The sequence below is a fragment of the Diadema antillarum genome, unplaced genomic scaffold (genome assembly GCF_040938485.1).
Source record: "Diadema antillarum isolate AM-2024a unplaced genomic scaffold, OU_Dant_1.0 scf00000120, whole genome shotgun sequence".
NCBI lineage: Eukaryota > Metazoa > Echinodermata > Echinoidea > Diadematoida > Diadematidae > Diadema > Diadema antillarum.
In genome coordinates, this window is record NW_027271009.1 from 1,746,302 (window position 1) to 1,760,313 (window position 14,012).

Sequence of the window (14,012 nt, forward strand, 5' to 3'; positions counted from 1 at the left end):
TTTGACTATTCTGATTCATGAAATTCTTCCGTCGAGATGTTTTTATTGCAACTGATTGACAAATCAGTTGCAATGTAGAGCAATTTGTCAATTAGTCGGAATTATGTTTGAGTAACGTAAATGCCACCATAAAATGAAACTCCCCTCGATTTTCAAATAGATAAACAAAGTATCATAAAAAACAGAAGAGTACAAGTTTTATCAAACTCAAATACAAGATTAGCAAATAGTTATAGAAATTGAAAGTGAATACGGTTGTATGAAACACAACTATTGGTCACAACCACGAAATGCAATTCAGCTGAGAATCTTATGATAACAATAATTGCAAAACAAGGTTGTGTATGCTAAATGTTGTTAGGCATGTCTGCTTTCTGCCTTTACATGTATCAATCTGGACAAACTGAAAAGAGTCTGCTACAGTACTTGCAATATGAAATGAGCGAAGAACGACATGGCTGCTGTTAAAAAGTCTCTTCGTCACTTTTATTGTCTCTATATTTTACATCTCAGGTATTTACAACACTGTACAATAATAGTTGGCTTTCAGCCATGATATGATAATTAATAAGCGCAGACCTTATGATACATCTTTTTTTCGTCTGCTTGTCAAATAAAATGAACGCGTCCCGTACCGTCTTCTCATGTCATATCGTCATCGTTAGTTTAATTTGGCATATCTGGGGCTTGTTAAATCAATGATTGTCACTGCCGGTATCTTCCAATATCGGCTGCCGTCCTTGAAGAACATTGTTTATATGACGATTTTGTCATCATGTATCCGCATTGCCTCCACGTTTTATCGGCGGTAAGGCGTTTGCCCTCCCCTTTGGCAACGCGTTCATGTCGATTCCAGCCCCAGCCCCTGTCGTCGTTGTCGACGTCGACGTCCGCGGCGATGACGGACCCCTTGAAATGGGTTCGAGTCGCTGCTCCTTAGGTGCCGACAAGCCGGTGACGCTGTGGAATTGTCCGCCGCTCCCGAGCTCGAGGTACGACGGAGGTGATGACGATGACGTGCCCCAAGGCGGGGCTGACGGCGTAGATTCCGGTGATCGGTGGTCGTAGACGGAGGCGTACTGCGGAGGACTGTCGAGTTCTCCCCCAATCCTGCCGCTTACCGTATAGTTGACTAGGCCTCTTTCACGGGGTGAATCTGACACTCTATTGTTTCTGCGAAATGAAATTGAAATTGAAATACACCAGGGCTGCATTTGTACAAAGGGTCAATCACTAACAAAGAACAAGTAGGCTTGATCAATATCTTAGCACTTCGACATCTTCGTGTCAACAGATTTGTTTCTGAGCTGAACATGACCACCAGTTTTGGCAAAGATTCAGAATTTTATGACGATAAGTGGACTGGGAGAACGCTTTATCTATTTTGCATCCTTCTGAGTAGAGAATTGGGTTTACAATTACTCATTTCTCCTTTCTCTCCCCCCCCCCCCCCGTCGAAAAAAAAAATGTAATTATAATACAAACCTTTTCAGGCATACCTTGCACGCCTAAACTTTTCGTCAACGTTTTCCCTAACTTCTGTATTCGTATTGTTCTTTCAAGCACTTGTACGCAACTTACAGGGGAGATTTCTTCCACATTTGTGTGGTTTAAGTGAATGAAAAATAAAAGAAGAAGAATGGAACATTAAGCGAAAGTGTGAAGAAAATCAGAATATATTTTTGAAGTATTGCTTGATTCCACGTGCTCTCCTTTCCAGATGAAAAATATGCATAAAGTAAATTGTGATTTTTCCCTGAGTAGAACGATACAAAGAAAACATAAAAGGAACATCCCAAATCCTCATTGCTTATGACTCCCTCCCCCCCCCCCCCCCCCCCCCCCGTGTGGTTTGAGTTCAACACATGATTTTATTTGTATATCATATACATCAGCTCCTCCCGCTTTCTCGACACACAATTGAAAAGGCGGGAAAAAGATAATAAATCCCATGATGCACTGTGATGACTACAAACCTTGACATCGAAAGAGATGAAGAGGACTCTCCGAAGCCTTGTGGGATTGGCTTCCGGTTCGACATCTTGTACAGGATACAGAAGGCCGCTATTCCAACGGCGATTATTGCTGCGCTAACACCCACGGCTATTTTCCAAGTTTTTCCTGACGATCGCCCTGTGTTGAGACAAGAAAGAAATATAAATCATGTGCTAGTGATAATTTTGGTCTTTGCATTGCTTTTCTTCAGTATACCTATATGGATAGCATGACCAAACGAATAAATGTTTGCTTATTTGGGTAGAGAGGGGTGTCGGGGTGAAACATCTTACTTAAAGAACCCAGGATGTGATATATCCTCCGTAATATAGTCTTTACTCAAATGGTCTAAATAACTTCATGTCGGTGATTGCTCATAAGGATATCACGTGACTATAGCAGCGAGGATCGAAATCAGTATATTGTGAACAATAACGTCACATCAGGGACTGGCTGCCGACGGGGCTCAAAATGTAACAAGTATTGCCCTGTCTGACGTAATATAACACTTGACAGTCCCTCAGGAGTTACATATTCCGCCAAAGACAATATCTATCATTTTCGCTCAGCACTGCACATTATAGGGTAAATATAATATCTCGGGAAAAATATAATTCCCGCTCGGATGTCAAGTGCGGTATCACATCTGTTCTCAGAAGCTGCATTTATAACACAGAGAGTCTCAGTTACTGTCTCAAAGTGCTTGCAATGTTGTAACGAAAGGAAATAGATATCGGCAACAATGCGATATGGCGGCAGGCCAACAGAAACTCAAAGTTGCATCACGGTCAAATAACTAAGGGGTTATCGATATTCAAAAAAACACAGATGGTGTTTTGTATTTACTGATAGTGTTTAACAATGTTTAACGACATCTTTTAAAATCAATGTGAAGTCATAATGGCAATGATAATACTGACAGAGGTCCTGCAACTTTCAGGGAAACATGAAAAAGACTGGGGATGGAGACTAGAAAGGTGGTCACTCACGGCATCCCAGCTCCTCGTCGGAGTTGTCTCCACAGTGGTCGTAGCCGTCACACACCAGCCCCTCGTCGACGCACCGGTCGTTGTCACAATGCCAGTCGCCTTCGTCACACCCGTACTGATCTGAAAAATGTCAACAAAACAGCCTTAAATGTACTACTAGTATAGGCCTACTGTAGTCCTGCCCCTCCTAATCTGTTCTGAAACGTGTTTTTATGAGATAAGTTTCATATTCGTTAAACTGCCAAAAGTATCTAATGCAAGGAGGAAAGTTGGAGGAAAATATCTTTGACGAAAGTTTTTATTGTATTTCCAAATAATTGTGGAGTGAATCGAGTATGAGAGGAATATTTGTTTTGTAGCCTGGAATATTCAATCAAGGTAGAATGTGACCACTTGGGTCAGAAAAATCGTACCGCGCGAAAGCATTAATGAAAGACAATTACTGATACGCCTTGTTTGGGAGAATCTTTTTGGAGGGTCATTATCATAATAGTTCGAATTATGGTGTGTCGTATTTTGTGACCTTTGCTTTTTTAACATCATCATAAACTGACCAAAGACAGAAGAGTTTTGGAAACTTAATACCCTTTCACAGAAAATCAATGACTGCAAAATGGACATGACTCCCAGCTCCCCACCAGTACATACGAAATGACATAACAGAACAAGAGCGACTGCAGTTGTAGCAAATGCGTAAAATAGACCCTAATATCAGATGCTAGGTGGTAACAACATTGAACACGACATTACGTCTTCTTTCATGGCAAACTCGAGTTTCAAAACCAAGCTCACGTTTCTCGAGGATATCTTTGAAATGTTTCTGGAGAATTGTCCCTCACCTACGTAATAGATGGCGTAAACCAGCTTGAACCCGCTCAGCGCCGAGTTCGGCACACTATCCGATATGAACCGAACGACACCGAAAGAATTCTGGGTTGAATAGCGCCCCACAGCGTCTCCACAGAAGTAGCCAAGGGTCTGGGATGACTGCACACCGTTGTCCCCGTCCAGCAGTTGCACATAGTCCCCACTTGCTCCGCAGTCAGCGGCTGTCGGAAGGAGTACAAGAATAAGTTTAATCATGATGAACAATGGGACTCCCTGATCTCTCCGTCCCTTTCTCTCTTTCTCCCCCTCTTTCCCATTTGTTCTCTATTTCGATTCCCTTCTCTTCCTTTCTCCTCTGCGAAATGGTTGGCTTGCAACCAGTCAAAGTCCAACATGACTGATTACGAGTCGCGATTACGATGTTGAATAACTCAAAAATAATTTCGTACTTCTTTGCCTATAAGGGCTTACGATGATGTTGCTATCAATTTATATGAACCCGAATTCCTTGTTATTCTTCCCTTTTTCCTTTCCTTGGATACTGACATTCACTAGAAATTTGAAATGAATATTTAGGTGGAAGACGACTGCAAATTTTGACAGATCTGTGCTTCCATGGAAGCCATCTGCAAGAAACACAAACTCTCGCTCAGCTTGCCGGGCATACTGGGAGGCATGTCGGGCTTACCGGTAGGCATTCCGGACTTACCGGGTGGCGCCGGCCTTACCGGGAGGCATGCCGGGCTTACCGGGTGTCGCCAGCCTTACCGGGAGGCATGCCGGGCGGGCTTACCGGAGGCTGGTCGGGCTTACCGGCAGGAATGCCGGGCTCACCGGAAGGCATGTCGGGCTTACTGGGAGGCATGCCAGCCTTCCCGGGAGGCACGCCGGCCTTGCCGGGAGGCTGGCTTGGCTTACTGGGAAGAAATTATGTCGGGCTTACCGGGAGGCATGTCCGTCTCGATCAGGTCGAAGTAGATCTTCTCATGGGCTCGGGACGCGATGATGGTCACGGTGCAGTACTGCGAGTTCTCATAGTTCCCGTCCGGATAGGACGGGTGGGATACGATGGTCCCACCTCGCTCGGTTAGCACAGCGTGTGACAGGTCGCACACTGCAATCCAGAGAAAGGGCAAATAATCATAATTATACTATTTTACTATTCTTTATAAACTATTGTATTGAATAGCCATGGACTGCTATATTTCCACCAGCATTCAAATCAGAGAAACATTTAATTATTATGTTTGTTTCCAGATATGTATTCATTAAAACTAAAACAGACACAAACGAGGAAAACGGACCAATGTTTTAAGTAGGCGCTGCAGCATGGACCCATACCGCTCACGCATCTACCATGTTCCGAATGTCAGAATGAAATCAATTCGTATGATCACATGTCGGAAATGGTCGAAGTAACGCCTGTCTCAGTTTGTTTCTAGATTTGGCCCTTGTTCCCGTTAACTGGTTTTGTATTGCAGATCTTTACAATAAAGATGGCGGCGACCATCATGCCATCAATAAAACCCTCTTGAATCCCGGGTTCGTGTGCCTTTAAAGACACAGTAATTGCAGTGTATAGCGCGCAAAAGATTATGATTATGGTATACGCATTACAATGAATGCCTTTGTCATTACAGTATAGGGTCTTTGTTGAATTCATTAAATTCGAGCGGTTATCACTTATAAGAACGATTCTAGGATCCTATACGCAAAAAATACCACAATAGTTTTAAGAGCACCCACCGGAGAACTGGTTAGCACCCTCCTCATCAGTGCTTTGGTCAGGTAGTCCGGTGTCCGAGTCGGCGTATTCGGCATAGAAGCCTTTGAACACACTCGACGAGTCCGATCGAAACCGAACGAACAACGATTGCCCAGTGGACTCGATCTAAAACAGCATGAAGGAGAGTGAAAATGTAACATGAATTATTCTCATTCTTTCTTCTCTCCCCTCCCCCCCCCCCCCTTTATCTAGCTCTTCAGATGTCCGCCTTTCCCTAGTTTCCCTGATGACAGGGTACTACTAGAAGTTCTGGTTTTCGTTGGATTGCGGTGTCTTCTGGACGCATCAGGACGCCTTTCTTGCAATATTACGTTTTGGTCCACATGGCTCTTAACTCTATCAATGAATTATCATTGGACTGAACGATGTCTTGTTTGATTGACTTGATGTTAGAGCTAGTTGACGATTAAACAATGCGTCTGTGGGCTGCTTTGATTGATAAGATTTCCTAACACAGCAAATATGGCAAATGTGACACATTTTTACGACATGTTTGTTAAATTACAGATCAGTAGTTGCGATTTTGTAAATTTCATTTGTTAGATGGAGACAAATTACAGAAATTTCAAACCTCAAGACTAGATGTGTTGAAACCTTTATCATTATCAAGCCAACTTTAAAACGATGTGGAATTGCACTTGAAGCACTACTAGAGCGCCAATCTCGAAACACTAAGCGTGATCCCTTAGTATACACATCTATGTGTGTATGCCACTAGTATCTATGACGAGCTATTAAAAGTCGGCATGGTGATGACGATGAACAAACATTTCACATCATCCTAGATCTGGCATTAAGACAATTTCCAAGAGGTTACAGTTGTGTGGTGAAATTGTGTCAAAGGTAGGCTACCTAGATTGCCTTCTTTTACGAGGTATGTGTGTGTGTGTGTGTGTGTGTGTGTGTGCGTTTGTTTTTTTACAGTCTTATTGACGTAAATGAAAATCTCCATTGATCCCTTCTACTGCATTGACACAGGTGATAACACGTACCGCGTTCTCCGAAAGAGTTGAGCTCGAGCCGCAGTATCGGTCAATGAGGGCGCTTGCCTCAGTGGCTCCGTCACGCACCTCAACGTAGTCGTAGACGCAGTTGTACGACGGCTCGAGGTCAAATGACGGAAAAACGTAGCTGCAGTAGACAAGATAAAAAGAACGAGATGGTAAATTCAATAGTCTATATTATTACTCAAATGGAGATGTTAACTTGCAAAAAAGTGGGTTAGGGGCTTACTTTTGACAAGTTTTATCTCGATAACAGATGACGCTATCGGTTTTGGATCTTTTTTTTTTTTTTTTTTGCTTTTCTTTTTGGTATTTTGTTGCACATACCAGTATTGTGTTGTCCACTTTGCTACTGGAGATGACGTAGAGACACTCCTCGCCGTTGCCATAATAATCTGGAAATCCGGGTGAGTAGAAAACTCCATACTCCTCCGTGTATGTGTGATAGCATGACCCAAGGGCCGGGGTCGGCACGGGCTCTGCGTAAACAAACGGGACATTCGCAAAAAGTTGATTACGAATAGAATTGATGACTATGAATATTCATAATTCTGGAAAACAAAGAAGCAAGAGAATACGAAGGTATTGTATTTCGTTTCATTGCATATTGGTATCAAAAAATTTATTTCAAATGAAATCAAACTAACAAAAGGGATATCATTAACCAGGACTTATGATATTGCCATAGATGATATGATCAGTAACGGTGATGCTCTCACATTAGATCATTTGGGGGCAGGGGGCAACAGGTCCAAGGGGGGGGGGGGGGTCCAACTCACTATTTTCTTTGGGGTAAGGAGATACCCCCCCCCCCCATTTAACAGCCTATGTCGAGAAACAGAGTGTAAAGTGAATGCTGCAATGGCAATCATAGACTAAGAGTGAAAATGTTTGAATCTAAGTTGTGTATTATGTTCCCAAAAGCGCTTCAAATATGGCAGATTTACCAGCAATCATGTCATCTATACGCATGCTTCTCTGTAATCCATTATGATGTGTCACAATAAGCAACGAGAAGGCTTTTAAAAACCAGTACAGAACATCTAGTTGGGGAATAATGTAGAATGACCTAAGATTGCTGTCGAGTAAACATACAACACTTTATGTAGATACTCCATGTGTCAAATCTATGGGAAATTGTTATATTATCGTACTTAAAGTGCTTCAAATGGCATTCTCTGCCCCATCTTTTGAACGAAGGCGGGTCTCTGTCAGTTCGTGATGGACTATACACGTGTGGGTATGTATTCAGCAGATTTCTGATAGCCGATACTTATGCCTTTTTAAAGCGCGCGATTGCTTCTTCACGAGCTGCAGAGCAGTGATTCGCAAGAGCTGGTACGAGGTGATCCTCTTAAGAGGGTCATTACATTACAAAGAGCAGACGAGACTTGTTGAGATGGCAAATGTAAACACACATTATTGTAACTACAGTAACAGTAGTGCAGAGCTCTTCTCTCCCACCCTCCCCTCTCTCTCAATTTATCTATCTATCTATCTATCTATCTATCTATCTATCTATCTTTCTGTCTATATTGTTTCTGGTATCTGCCCATAATTTCTATTTGCACGTAATAATTTTAAATTTTATAAAGGTTGCATATCAACAAGGAAAGTTCGTAAACAAGCTTACACGATCACACAGTGATTTCCTTAAATCATCGCTCTTATTTCCCTGTAATGCCCATCCCATCCTATGTCGGGTCTATGACAATACAGATCACGAATGTTCATATACAAATGTATGTTTGTTTGTTTTTCAAATCAATTCAAATTCTTCTTCAAATATCACACATTCTTTCAGATAATACAACAAATCAATGCCATACAAAATACACGTGTTAGTTACTTTCTCTATCTCTTTTTTTTCTGTATAGATATAACATCAAGTTTCCTCATGTACATTGTGGTCAGCCTTGCATTCAGTGACAACCTTTGTAACAAATGGTGTAAGGACCAAAACCTACCGACATAATTCTGATCCACATCCGTAATCTCCGCCCTAAATCCGCCCTGCTCGATGGATGAGTCAGTGTGGAAGACAATGTACATCTCCCGTCCAGTGCTCACGAGCGTCGGCGGGTCGTCCCGCCCGCAGAACTTCCCAAAAACTCGCGTCGCCGTCGGATCCACCGTCGTAGACGGCCAGGTAGTCGAAGATGCAGAGCTCGAGATCGTTGGCGTTCTCGAGGTGGAAGAAGGTGAAGTAGAGTCGGACGCGCCGACCTGCGAGGGAGAGAGTGAGAAAGAGAGATTATAAAGTGAATATTGTTCCATATATCGTTATGTATACATGATTCATCTCTATTAGTTTGTTGTATATTATGTTTGTTGTACTGTACAGTGCTTATGATGGATTTTCTGATTTACCTTGTGTTATGTTTTTGTTGGAAAGAAAATGAGAAATAAATAAATGAATTGAATTGAATTGAATTGAATTCTATGAGCGTTAATCGTCCAAAACTTAGATATGAAGGATGTTAGTATAGTCGATCTAATTTGTTGAAAGCAGCGAAGTTCCAATCGTCAGATCATACACAGAGTGAATTCCCGAAACATTTTTTTAAGACTCAGATTGTACGGTTTGTCGCAAGGTTTGAACAATAATATGTATTCTTTGCACGGATTGACTATACTCAACGGATTAATTGAGGGTGATTAATAGAGAAACTGACAGCAATTTCATGCAATGCAAGCGCAAACCTAAACTAAATGATGAACATAACAACAACTGAAAACCATTCAATGCAGAACTTTCTATCATTACCCTTCTTTCGCTTTAGATCTGATTGCATGGCATTCTGTATTGAACAAACAGAAATAAGTAATGTTCTTTAAGTTGATTATCATAATGCTGATATCACATTTGATTACAGTTTGTAGACTATTTCAAACGGTTCTTTTTTTGCACTCCAGTCAGATTTTGCATGGTGTTTTTGCAGACGAAGGAATATTCTCTCCAACCATTCTTTATTTCTTCCTGTTCTGTTGAAATTTCCTCTTCTCTTCCTCTTCCAGAATGATCGTTGAAATTTCCTCCATCGTCATTAATATTGATGATGATGTAGATATTGGTTTATTCTGGTCAAACAAAAATGGTATGTACTGACACAACAGCCCAGAGGCTAAATCGCGTGAATGATCTGCAGTATCGTCTATGCGAATAATTACTTAAGTTATATAAACAAGATTTGCGTGCTACATACAGACGGATATCTACGCAAAACACGTTGTAATAATAGTACAATCATGTTAAATTTCAAGATAAGCTTGTGTTACTGAAGATTTTTTTTTTTCAAACAGAGTTGATGATACCGTGTATGTCTGGAGAGAGAATCAATATCTTTATTGGTAAATATTTACTCCCCCCCCAAAAAAAAAAAAAATAAGGGAATATAAAAATACGTCACAAACGTCGGAACGATCTCTCTCACCTTCTGGAGCAACCATGTGGTAATTGCAGTCGAGGTCGGACGGGTAGTCGTCGGGGAAGAATGGAGACGAAATTACGTACAGCTGGCCATCGCTACTCAGCGAGACCTCAGTCTCCGAGCACGATGTTACGCAACCACATCGTAGACAGATCAATAGCGAGGCGATTGTCACTGGCAAGGTCAGCTTTCTTGGATCCATCCTTTTATTTAAACAACAACAACGTCAACGAAGAAGACGACTTAAACTGCCAGAAATCAAACATAAGACCTCAAAACCACAACATCATTGTATAAGTCGCTAAGTCTATCAAGCACAAGTTATTCGGCTATAGCTGTTATTCAATTATTTGTATAAGTCAACCAAAGCAAGTAATAGGGCTAACTAGAAATGTTGCTGAGGAAACTGGTATATGCCTCCGCTATTCTCCCAAAATGTTTACAGTACATCTTGACAGTGTGAGACGACTTTTTCGCATGAGTGTAGTAGGCAAGAAATCGAAATTACATTCCTTGAACCAAATTTCATTTTACCCCTGACCATTGACCTTTTACCCCATGGCCCACAACTTTATTCAAACAGTTACTATCTGGCAATACACTCGTTTTTAAACATACTTTCAGCCATTTTGAAAACATGGGAGAAAAATAATGAAACGTTAGCAATTTTACTTGACCTTTGACCCTATGCCCCAAATCTTTCCTTACTGAAACAATGAGTGGTCATGCATGTATAGACAAGTGTGTACATTGAGTCACTCAAAGGTATAAATAGACAAAACAATTTATCAATTTCAGCAGTAGACGGTGCAATATTAGCGTTTTAAACTGACATGTGATTCTCAACCTTTGACCTCATGACCTAAAACTTTCCAAAAGAATCATTGTCAGGCAAAACATGTAATACGTACTGCATAATTATGTACATGTACTCCATATCTTTATGTACACGGAGAAAAAAAGAAGGTGAATTTAGAGCATTTTCACTTACCTCACGGACGAGAAACTAATTTCCCCAGATAATTTCTGCCTGGTAATACATATATATACACTAAGTTTCATGAAAATATATACTTGGAGCCATTGCAGAGATATACGGGTAAGAGTGAAAGTTTAGAATTTGACCTTGACTTATGACATTTGAATTTGAGCGCGTGTGCCCACAAGGTGATAGGCACGGCTTCGCTCATTCATATACATACGATGCCAAGTTTCATTTGGATACCACAAACAGTTATCAAGTTACGTTGTTAAAAAAAACACACACAAAAAAAACAAACAAAAAAACGAACGGACGGACAACCCTAAAACATGCCTCCGGCGACACTTGTTGGTGGAGGCATATACAAAAAAGCCCAGACTTCACAAACAACCCACTGTCTACACATGCAGTGTACAATACCGACACTACAAAGTCGTAAGGACGTGGCTTAATGGAGAAACATGAAGGGAGTTTGCCGACAAAAGTCTCTTCGTCCAATAACAGTGATACAAATTTAAGTAGGATGAGATACAAATTCAAAGCCTGTCAGTACATTAACATGTCCTTTCAGGAGCTGGAAGAAAATCCCTCCGATATTCCGTTGTCTGCGTTTGTTTTCATTTCCTGACTTAATCCTACGAAGAAGGAATTATCGTTTACAATTGAATACCTTTTGCTATATCTGTGGCTTTACTACCACCCTATGCTGCAGGGGCGGATCCAGAGAGGACCGCAACCGGCGCACGCCCCCCCCCCCTTTATTTGTTGAAAAAACAAAAGAAATAAAAAGAAAAAATGGGGGAGGGGTGCGTGCGCCCCCCTTTAATTTTGTAAAAACGCCCCCTCTTTCCGGAATTCCTGGATCCGCCCCTGTGCTGGGTGTATCAACCTGACCTCAAAAGAATGTTTTGACCAACTGACAGGAAAATGTGTCAAGTATGCATTTAGAGAGACATATCTCAATAACAATAACCAAACGATAACAGTCTATTTCGTGACGGTGGCAAACTCAATGAATACAATAACCATTATGATTAAAGGGGAATGCCAGTGCAGTTGAAAGTTGTCTGGAAAAAAGGGGTAAAGTTTTCTTAGCATAGCAATGGATATTTGTTGAAAATCGGAACAAAATTAAGAAAGTGATGACATTTTAAAGTGTCGCATTTGGATCTGCAATGTGAATATGCAAATAGTGAAGTGATGATGTCATCCCCTAACAACTTGCCATACAGCTTGTACGTGAAATTTCAAAATTCCCAGTTTTTCATTCAAACGCAATTACGTTCTAATCTCAGTCTCAAATCCAAGTGATATATCCAACAGATCATTACTCTGAAGTTATTCAACCATGAATAACATCATGTTTTACACTTTGATAACAGAAACATTGAATTTTCGTCATCTTTTTTTTTTTTTTGGTACACGATCAATGGAAAATTGTGAGGTGCTGACATCATTAGATAACTCATATCTATATTTTCATTTCAACAGTATAGATTCTTGCATAAATCACGATTCTCATTTCTCATTATCAAGATAATGTCAGAGACATGGTGACATAATACCACCATGGTGATAATCGTTATCATTTCTAGTGACAATGGTTTTATCATCGTCATAACAACTTTCAGTATCAGTATGATTATTATCATCATGAGCATCGAGATAAAGAAAATGACACAGTTTGTAGTAAAGATCATAGGTACATCTAGGATATAGGGATAAATGTAAAAGGACTGAGAACTACAGCGATAGTACTAAGTGCGCTAGATATACCGCATGTCCTCCAAAAATTTACAACAGGAGCTTCCGCAATGATAACTTTAAAAATAGTGCATCAATGCAAATACAGTTTCAGGGTATGAAACTATAACTTATTACTCACGTCTTGCAGAAAACCCCATCCAATTTACTTCAGTTGTCAAAGACAAATTAGAATTTTGTAGAGCATGTCAGGAACCCCTTCCCTACCAGTTATGTCCATAGTGTTCACACATCAATATGCAGTTCCAAGAGCATCCGAGTGCTAAACTTGGAAGAATCACATCCACCACATGCTTAACATCGATTCACATTTCTCTGTGACCACTTAACCAAATTGAATGGGGTTTTCTGCAAAATATAGGTAAGATGTTATATCTTTAGACCCTGAAATAGCATCTAGATAGTTTAATCATATTGGAAGTTATCAATGCAAAAATCCGATTTGTAATTCTTTTGGGGACATACTGTATCTTTAATGATATAGAATAGTTGGAAAATCGCGAGTGAAATAACAATTTAACATTGTATTGTGCATGTCAGATGTAGGTTTTTATTTGCAAGCATGCAGTATCCAAAAGTAAGGAAACTAATGATATAGCAGTGATAAAGTAATGTCGCTAATGGTGTTGGCGAATAGGATTGGAAATGGATAAGAATAATCAACTTGTATTCAGTTTTAATTCCTAACGATTTTTTTTTCCGTTTTATTGAAATGGACGTGTGCAAAGGGCACATTATGTGACCGTATTTAACACATGAACAAACGCATGCAGGGATCGGCTTCTGTCAAGGCTAGTTATCATTTCCATGGAAAATGGTCACAACATGCAAGACCTCGTTACTCGTAGCATCCCTTTAAAGGTCGAACTTTTCTCAATAGACTTCTTAACTAAAAGCTGAAATATTTTACCCATTATATCTGTTTTATTACCTCATAAAAACTGACCATTCAACTGAACTGCTACGAATTTAGGACGACATTAGTGTGTACACATGAGAGCGAAAAGTTCTGGTTGTTAAAACGTCAATTCTTCTCGACGACTCAGGCTACAGGAGACTACTATATAGGCTTTGATCAATAGTTTGCGGTCACTTCTGTCATTTGACATTCAGTCTTGGAATGTCAATTCGACCTGATGGGTATGACGTAAAGACAAATCACTATTGTTGGTAATAGAAGAAATAAGCGATAGCTACAAGTTTTATGTCACAACTTGATTATAGTACACTAGT

General features: G+C 40.5%; 1 pseudogene; it reads right to left on the reverse strand.

The window, feature by feature from the left end:
- Positions 1-773: 773 nt before the first annotated feature.
- Positions 774-10,235, reverse strand: LOC139720085 (tolloid-like protein 1; annotated as a pseudogene).
- Between the last annotated feature and the right edge of the window lie 3,777 nt (positions 10,236-14,012).